This window comes from Bos indicus, chromosome X, assembly GCF_029378745.1.
Source record: "Bos indicus isolate NIAB-ARS_2022 breed Sahiwal x Tharparkar chromosome X, NIAB-ARS_B.indTharparkar_mat_pri_1.0, whole genome shotgun sequence".
Taxonomy (NCBI): Eukaryota; Metazoa; Chordata; class Mammalia; order Artiodactyla; family Bovidae; genus Bos; species Bos indicus.
The window spans coordinates 84858987-84867221 of NC_091789.1; the positions used below are offsets into that span (position 1 = coordinate 84858987).

The 8235-nt window shown below is 42.2% G+C and overlaps 1 pseudogene; it reads right to left on the minus strand.

Moving 5' to 3' along the window:
- Positions 1-489: 489 nt before the first annotated feature.
- Positions 490-1372, minus strand: LOC109554988 (small ribosomal subunit protein eS4-like; annotated as a pseudogene).
- Positions 1373-8235: the final 6863 nt, after the last annotated feature.

The following is an 8235-nucleotide window of genomic DNA, read 5'->3' on the forward strand; positions in this document are numbered from 1 at the left end:
CTTCCTTGTGACACTCCTAGGACCATAGTACTAATGATTACCAGCCTCTTACAGGTGAGGAAACAGGTACTGAGAGGTTCGGCCACTGGCCCATGGTCATTTGGCCCATGGGAATCAGTGGTAGAATTGAAGCCAAGCAGTCTGACTCCAGAGTCCTTGCTTTGATCCAAAGATCTAAAAAAGCTATTTTTTTCCCCTCTATCAGGAAGTCCACTGCCCGGCACATCTTCTAAAATTGAGGGTTTATTTCTCAGATGTCTGTTTTACTCCACTGGTCTATTTGTTAATATGGCAGTAACACACAGTTTTGATTACTGTAGCTTTGTAATGTTTTGAAATCAAGAAGTCTGAGTTATCTACTTTTTCTTTGTCCAAATTGCTTTGCCTATTAAGGATCTCTTTAGATTCTACTTAAATTTTAGGACAAGTTTTTCTATTTCTGTAAAGCATGCTATTGGGATTTTGATAGGGTTTGCTTTGTTTTTTGTTTTTTGTTTTTTTTTCCACTTGGTATTATCTTTAATTACAAAGACTTTTCCAATCTCATCACATAGAGATCATTTTATCCACTGCTCTGTTTGGCTGCCAATCTCTTATCTCTCTCCTCAGCAATGGTAAGGCGAATACCCTTTCCACGAGGAAGAGAGATCCACGGTTTGTTGCCTTTGCCAATAATGAAAATGTTTGAGAGCCACGTGGCAAAGCTGTTGCTGTTCGCATCTTTCACATGAACTACATCAAAAGAACCTGGATGCCTCTCCCGGTTTGAAATCACACCAATTCTTCCCAGGTTAGCACCTCCAGTCACCATGCACAGGTTACCAGTGTCAAATTTGATGAAATCAGTAATCTTGCCAGTCTCCAAGTCAATCTGAATGGTATCATTCACCTTGATCAGGGGATCAGGGTAACGGATGGCACGAGCATCATGGGTTACCAGATGAGGGATTCCTTTTGTCCCCACAAATATCTTTCTTACTTTGCACAATTTATACTTGGCCTCCTGAGGTACACCTCAGGATGATGAACAGCAAAGCGACCCTTGGTGTCATAGATCAAACGAAAATTCTCTCCAGTCTTATCAATGCCGATGACATCCATAAAACCAGCAGGGTAGGTTATATCTGTGCAGACTTTGCCATCGATCTTAATAAACGCTGCATGCAAATCTTCTTTACTTCATCTCCAGTTAGGGCATACTTAAGTCTATTCCTTAGGAAAGTGATTAGGGGGAGACACTCCCTTAGCTTGTGGGGGCCGGTAGATGGACGAGGGGCAAACACACCAGTCAGTTTATCCAGCATCCAATGTTTTGGAGCTGCTACGCATTTCAGGGGCTTCTTGGGACCCCGAGCCATGGCTGCGCTAGGCATGAAAAGAGGAGGGTTTGCTTTGGATCTGTAGATCACTCTGGGTAGTGTGTTAGAAGAACAGATCCAGTGGAGTGTGTGTGTGTGTGTGTAAAAGAATTGACTCATTCAATTATAGAAGCTGGTGAGTCCCAAGATCTAGAGGGTGAGTTGGATAGCTGGAGACCCAGAAGAGCCTGTGGTTTAGCTCTAGTCCAGGTTAGAAGGCCTAAGAACCAAACCAGTAGAGCTGATATTTCAGTTTGGGTCTAAAGGCAGGAAAAGAAGCTGATGTTCCAGGTCCAAAGGCTTTCACGCAGGAGGAATTCTCTTACATGAGGAAAGGTTGCCTTTTTGTTTTATTCAGCCTATCAGCTGATTAGGTAAAGCCCACCCACGTTGTCAGGGGGAAATCTGTTTTACCCAGTTGACTGATTTAAATGTTAATCTCATGAAAAAGCACCCTACAGAAACACCCAGAATAATGTTTGACTAAATATCTAGGCACTCTGTGGACCAGTCAAGCTGACACATAAAATTAAGCACCTCAGATAGTATGGGCTGCTTGACAATATTTAGTATTCCAGTCTGTGCAGACAGATGCCTTTCCATTTATTTGTCTTTTTCAGTTTCTTTCAGCAATGTTTTGTAGTTTGCAGTGTACAAGTTTTTTGACTCCTTGCTTGAGTTTATTCCTCAGTATTTTATCCTTTTTTGCTGCTAATGTCAATGGAATTGTTTTCTTAATTTCCTTTTCAAATTGTTCTTTGTTAGTGTATAGTAATACAACTGAATTTTGCTTTTGGATTTTGTGTCCTACAACTTTGTTGAATTTGTTTATTAGTTCTACCAGTTGTGTGCATATGTGTGTGTGGGCGCATGTAATCTTTTGAGTTTTGCATGTACAAAATCACGCTCTCTTCAATAGAGCTAATTTTACTTCCTTCTGATTTGGATGCCTTTTATTTCTTTTGCTTTCCTAACAGCTCTGGCTATGACTTCCAGTTGTTGAATACTAACATAATGGTGAGAGCAGGCTTCCTTGCCTTGTTCCTTATCTTAGAAGAAGAGATTTCAGTTTTTCACCACTGAGTATGATGTTAGTTGTGGCCTTTATTATGTTGAGGTAATTTCTTTCTACTCCTAGTTCTTTGACTGTTTTTTCTCATGGAGTGATGAATTTTTTATGCATCTATAGAGATGTTCATGTGATTTTTGTCCTTCATTCTGTTAATGTGTTTTATTACATTGATTGACTTTTATATGCAACCAAGGGATAAATCCCTTTTGACCATGGCACATAGTCCTTCTAATGTGCCATTGAATTGTTTTGCTAGTATTTTGTTGAGGATTTTTGCATCTGCATTTGTCTGGGAAAGTGGCCTGTAGTGTTCTTTTCTTTTGGTGCCTTTGATATCAGGATAATGCTGGCCTCATAAAATGAGTTTGGAAGTGTTCCCTCTTCTTCAATTTTTTGGAAGCATTTGAGAAAGATTGGTATTAATTCTTTACATGTTTGGTGGAATTCTCCAGTGAAGCTATCAGTTCCTGATTTTGTGTGTGTGGGGGGAGAGGTTTGTCATTACCAATTCAATCTCATTATTGGTCTATCGGGTTTTCTGTGTCTCCTTGATTCAGTTCTGGTAGACTGCGTGTTTCTAGGAATTTATTCATTTCTTCTAGGTTGTCCAATTTCTTGCCACAATTGTCCATAATATTCTTGTGTAATCCTGTTTGTTATTGTCACATTGATTGTAATATCCCCTCTTTTATTTATGATTTTAGTTATTTTAGTCTTTTTCTCTTAGTTAATCTAGGTAAGTATTTAAAAAAATTCTTTGTGTATAAAGAAGTTTGCTCACAACAGTGTTGTTTATAAGGGCAAAAAACTCTGACTGCTACTTACATTTTCATCACAAAAGCTACTAATATCTGTTGAAACTTTACTATGTGCTAGGCCCTCTACATGCATTATGTCATTTAATTCTCACAACAGCCATGTGAGGTAGACACTAATCTTATCCTTATTTTATATACAAGGCACAAACATGTGATAACTTGTCCAAAGTCAAACATCTAGTAGGTGGTGGAATCAGGATTTAAACTCTGGTCTTTGGGTTTATATAGATACAAATCTGTGTTATACAACTATTCGAAAAGGAAGCATGTTGCAATAAAAGATATACTGCACTGTTCTAAGCAAGAACTCAAGAAATCTGCAAGTGCCTAAAAACGTTGTACTGAAACATGAATGTCCAGGATGGGTTTCTGGCAACCAGTGGGTGCAATGGCTCTGAAGCTTTTTTTTTTTTTTTTTGGTTATGGGCCCTGTGTTAGTCTGTTCGAGTTGCCAAAACCAAATACCACAGGCTGGATGGCTTAAACAAAAGACATTTAGTTTCTCATAGTTCGGAAAACTAGAAGTCCAAGATCAAGGTGCCAGCGAGTTCAACTCCTGGTGTAGGCACTCCTCTTGTATTGCAGTTGGCCACCTTCCCTCTGTTTCCTCACATGACATTTCCTGTGTGTGTGTATGGAGACAGAGAGAGACTGCGCGCGAGAGGTCTGGTAACTCCTCCTCTTATAACGATGTCAGATCCTTTGGGATTAGGGCCCCACTCTTACACCTCTGTATGTGTTGTGCTTGGTCACTCAGTTGTGTCCGACTCTTGGTGACCCCATGAACTGTGGCACACCAGGCTCCTCTCTCCATGGGAATTCTCCAGGCAAGAATCCTGGAGTGGGTTGCCATGCCCTCCTCCAGGGGAACTTCCCAACACAGGGATGGAACTCAGGTGTGCCACATTGCAGATGGGTTCGTTACCATCTAGCCACCAGGGAAGCCCAAGAATACTAGATTGGGTAGCGTATCCCTTCTGCAGGGGTACTTCCCGACACGGGAATCAAAACCTATATTGCAGGCAGATTCTTTTCCAGCTCCTCAATTAACCCTAATTACCTCTCTAAAGGCTCCATCTCCAAATTCAGTCACATTGAGGGTTAGGGCTTTAAGATAGGCATTTGAGGGCCACACAATTCAGCCCATAATAGGACTCCTTTGAGAATCTATTGAAAGCTCTATACACCCTCCCAAGAAGACTGTATACATTACCTCCCACAACTATGCACACAATTTCAGGAAGTTCTTGGAATCCAGGTTGAGAGCCACTGTTCTAGGTCACCTTCCTCTTTTCCCAGATGGAGAAACAAGAGGTTCAGAAAGGGGAAGTGCTTTTCATCAGGTTAGGAGAGAGGTAGGTCTCCTGATTCCTCATCAAGTGCTTGCCCCACCTTACTCTGCCTTATGTTAGGGCTGTTAGGTCAGCAATCCAAGGTGACCCCAAAACACTAGAGATTCTGTGGATGCAGTGAAGGGGAGTGCTTCACCTGGGATGCTCAAGTGAGTGAACAAGGCTCTAGCTATAACTGACAGTAAATGGGACCGATTTCATTGTTTCAAATTAGTCAGGAGGTTGGGAAGAAGCTGCACCAGCTTCAACATACATCCACAAGAGTTCTGAGTGTGAGGCGATGCAGGTGCTTCTGTCCTAATGAACAGCAAAGTGGGGACTAAACAGGTAGAGTTGAACTGTCTGCTGGCGTGGACATGGTACTGTCCCTCTACTCTCAGATTCCTCATTTGTACACCCCTCAGGAGTAGACCTGTTAGATTTCTACATGAGATTATCTAGCTCTAGTATTCTGTAGATCTGTGATTCTGGGGCAGGAACCATGCGGGAAAAATCAGCTGAGGCATTTGGGTCCTAGTTCAGTTCAGTTCAGTCGCTCAGTCGTGTCCGACTCTTTGCGACCCCATGAACTGCACCGCGCCAGGCCTCCCTGTCCATCCCCAACTCCCGGAGCTCACCCAAACTCATGTCCATCAAGTTGGTGACCCCATCCAGCCATCTCATCCTCTGTCGTCCCCTTCTCCTCCTGCCCCCAATCCCTCCGAGCATCAGAGTCTTTTCCAACGAGTCAACTCTTCGCATGAGGTGGCCAAAGTATTGGAGTTTCAGCTTTAGCATCAGTCCTTCCAAAGAACACCCAGGACTGATCTCTTTAGAATGGTCCTAGAATCATGGGCAAAACAATTTTTTTTTCAAAATGTCTTCTGATGGTGTCCAAGAATTAGCAATAAAGCACATGTAGTTTAAAGAGATGAAAAATCCCGAATAAGCACGAGAAGACCCTTTACACGCTCAGTCATTTAAGGTAAAGTCTCAACAGAAATGTTTCCTCAATTTCTGTTTCGGGTCCATCCTTAAAAAGGGAGGCGAATTATAATAGCTGGAATTCTGAACAACAAGGTTAGAAGATGGAACAGTATTTATAATGGGAAAAGTTATGTTATCTTTAGGCAGAGGGGTGGTCCCAGAAAATGACTCTTGTTTCATTTCATCAATCAATGAGCATTTAAAAAACAGGACATTCTTCCTATTGACCCTATCAATGCCACGAACCAGTGTGGAGCCTTCACTTGGGCCACAAGACTAGAAACAAAAGCAGGGGCACTCACTGCGGGGTGGAGGCTAACATTTCAGGAAAACTCTTTCAGCTTTGCTCCCTACAAAGAACAAGGGAAGGGCTTGAAGGGCTGTGCACACCCACCTACTGCTTCTGTGCCAGTGGAAGGTGGGAGCACACCCAGTCGAGCACATCAATGGTCTCAGTTTCTGTCTGAGGAGAAAGAGGAAGAAAAGAGCTGCTGCTGCGGGGAGGAGAGGTGAAGGCTGGTGTTGAGATGGAAGTGTCAAACAGGCAAGGGAGATGCAGCGCATCCAACCACCAGCACCATCACCATCACCACCATATTGGCACAAATAAGCTCTTCAGTCTCAGGGGTTAACAGACTAATCACAAAGATCAGGAGGAACTCCAAGCCATGGCATCTGGCCCTTCCCAACAAACAGCCTTAGCCGATACTGCCCTCGCCTGGTCAAGTCGGTGTATTACAATGCAGGGACATCGCTCCGGATTTTTGGCCTTCATTTCTTTTGCTCAGGTTCTTGGTCCTCCACCTCTGAGAGGAAGTGAATGGGGAGGGGAGAAGTCTCTGAGAAATTGTATCCAAATACATCACTTCTGTGGGTTTCAGCACAATTTCACAATTAAATTCTGAATGATAATGTACTACCCAAATATGGAATATTTATTAAAAATTGAGATTGATATTATAATTATGTAAGCATCACTTTATTATTTTTCATTACAAAGGTATGAGTTCTCAAAAATATAGCTATTAATGTAGATGAAATAGATTACTAAGCTCAATTAGATACGTTATAAACAAAGAAGGTAACTTTGGTTCTACTTCTGGTTAGAATATAATTACAATATGCTTATACTGGGATGTTATTTCCCTAAGCATTATATTTTTCTCCAAATATACTGAAACGTAACATAGATATAGAAAAAGTCACAATATATACGTGGAGTTTAATAACTGATTATCAAGTGTATACCCCCAAGTCACAGAAGGGGATAGTGTCGGCTTCCCCAACACTCCTGAAGTTTCCCTGTCTTATCTTAGACCCGCTCCTTCTTCAAGGAGAATAGGCACACTCTTACTTATATGCCATCCTTTCTTCCCTTTTCCTCAAAAATTTTATACTATATATGTACATATATATATATATCAGTTCAGTTCAGTCACTCAGTCGTGTCCAACTCTTTGCGACCCCATGAATCGCAGCATGCCAGGCCTCCCTGTCCATCACCGACTCCCGGAGTTCACCCAGACTCACGTCCATCAAGTCAGTGATGCCATCCAGCCATCTCATCCTCTGCCGTCCCCTTCTCCTCCTGCCCCCAATCCCTCCCAGCATCAGAGTCTTTTCCAGTGAGTCAACTCTTCGCATGAGGTGGCCAAAGTATTGGAGTTTCAGCTTTAGCATCATTCCTTCCAAAGAAATGCCAGGGCTGATCTCCTTCAGAATGGACTGGTTGGATCTCCTTGTAGTCCAAGGGACTCTCAAGAGTCTTCTCCAACACCACAGTTCAAAAGCATCAATTCTCTGGTGCTCAGCCTTCTTCACGGTCCAACTCTCACATCCATACATGACCACTGGAAAAACCATAGCCTTGACTAGACGGACCTTTGTTGGCAAAGTAATGTCCCTGTTTTTGAATATGCTATCTAGGTTGGACATAACTTTGCTTCCAAGGAGTAAGCGTCTTTTAATTTCATGGCTGCAGTCACCATCTGCAGTGATTTTGGAGCCCCAAAAAATAATGTCTGACACTGTTTCTACTGTTTCCCCATCTATTTCCCATGAAGTGATGGGATCAGATGCCATGATCTTCGTTTTCTGAATGTTGAGCTTTAAGCCAACTTTTTCACTCTCCACTTTCACTTTCATTAAGAGGCTTTTTAGTTCCTCTTCACTTTCTGTCATAAGGGTGGTGTCATCTGCATATCTGAGGTTATTGATATTTCTCTTGGCAATCTTGATTCCAGCTTGTGTTTCTTCCAGCCCAGGGTTTCTCATGATGTACTCTGCATATAAGTTAAATAAGCAGGGTGACAATATACAGCCTTGAGATACTCCTTTTCCTATTGGGAACCAGTCTGTTGTTCCATGTCCAGTTCTAACTGTTGCTTTTGGACCTGCATACAGATTTCTCAGGAGGCAGATCAGGTGGTCTGGTATTCCCATCTCTTTCAGAATTTCCCACAGTTTATTGTGATCCACACAGTCAAAGGCTTTGGCATAGTCAATAAAGCAGAAATAGATGTTTTTATGGAACTCTCTTGCTTTTTCCATGATCCAGTGGATGTTGGCAATTTGATCTCTGGTTCCTCTGCCTTTTCTAAAACCAGCTTGAACATCTGGAAGTTCACGGTTCACGTATTGCTGAAGCCTGGCTTGGAGAATTTTGAGCA